Raw genomic sequence first — 1,630 nt, 5'->3', positions numbered from 1 at the left:
GACTTTTAAGAAGGGATGGATGTTTGCTTCAAGTGATAGGCCAGGTAAGTGAAATTATATTATCTTGCTGTATGTTGTTTTCTTTACGTTTTCTGACTAAAAGCAACCAAAAAGCCATTTTAAAGTGGTTAAGAAAATAATAATAATAATAATCAGCAGGGATCCCAGACCAATACAATTAGTGTGCCTCCTCTATTTTAAAACCGCACATATTGGGGGGGGCCATGAAAAGAAATGGTGTAAGGGCCAAACGCTTAATCTTTGTAAAGGTGACATATTTAGTTGACATGCATAAGTATATGTAGACTTAACAAGGACACTGTAAAATATGTATTTTATTTTAGTTGAAAGATGCCATCTTAAGGATTTTAAGGTAACAATGTCATTTTGTGGAAAAACAAATTATTTAAAGCTCTGGTTTTATATAAAAACTGGAAGGAGTCTTTAATACACATATTTTAGAAGCTGTAATTCTGTATGAGTAAGTGTAAGTATATATATCACAACAACCAAAGTGGTACTCTTAGCCAGTACTGGCCCGAGCCTGGGTACTGAAACTGAGCCGGCACCACCGGCATTGGGCTACAATCACGCCAACCAAAATGGTACTCTTAGCCAGTACTGGCCCGAGTCTGGGTAGTGAAACTGAGCCAACACCACCGGCATTGGGCCACAATCACGCCAACCAAAATGGTACTTTTAGCCAGTACTGGCCCGAGTCTGGGTACTGAAACTGAGCCGACACCACTGGCATTGGGCCACTTGTCGGTGTGATTGTGGCCCAATGCCGGTGGTGTTGGTCCAGTTTCAGTACCCAGACGCGTGCCAGTACTGGCTAAGTGTTTCATTTCTCGTCGGTGGGATTGTGGCCCAATGCCGGTGGTGTTGCCCAGTTTCAGTACCCAGACTCGTGCCAGTACTGGCTAAATGTTTAATTTCTCATCGGTGGGATTGTGGCCCAATGCCGGTGGTGTTGGCCCAGTTTCAGTACCCAGACTCGGGCCAGTACTGGCTAAGTGTTTCATTTCTCGTCGGTGGGATTGTGGCCCAATGCCGGTGGTGTTGACTCAGTTTTAGTATAAGTGTTTCATTTCTCGTCGGTGTGATTGTGGCCCAATGCCGGTGGTGTTGACTCAGTTTTAGTACCCAGACTCGGGCCAGTATCGACTAAGTGTTTCAATTCTTGTCAGCGTGATGGTGGTCCAATAACGGCAGTTTTGGCAGCCGGACTCGGGCCAGTGTATTTGGGCCAATTCTGGGGCATCATTCATCCCATGTCCATGCCGATTCTGGCAACCGCAGCCGGGTCGAGTTATTTCATCCGGCCTGCTGGATCTGGGCCATTATCGGACCAAACCGTTTTGGCTACCTGGGCACTAAAAACACATCTGTTCCATCTTTATTTGACCCTCTAACTCTAGCACTTTCTATTCTATTTTAATTCTACCTTTATCTATTTATCTTCTTTTTTATTTAAAAAAACGTACTCCGTTACTAACATAACCTCGGTTCCCTGAGATACGGAACGAGTACTGCGTCTCCTAAGACAGAAAACCTTTTTCTCAGAATACTGAAGCCTTTCAATAACGCAGTGTAACTGCACGGCCATTCGTTCGTGCAGTGAATTAAA

The sequence above is a fragment of the Sinocyclocheilus anshuiensis genome, unplaced genomic scaffold (genome assembly GCF_001515605.1).
Source record: "Sinocyclocheilus anshuiensis isolate Anshui unplaced genomic scaffold, SAMN03320099.WGS_v1.1 scaffold2354, whole genome shotgun sequence".
Lineage (NCBI taxonomy): Eukaryota > Metazoa > Chordata > Actinopteri > Cypriniformes > Cyprinidae > Sinocyclocheilus > Sinocyclocheilus anshuiensis.
Note: the sequence above shows the minus strand (reverse complement) of the source record.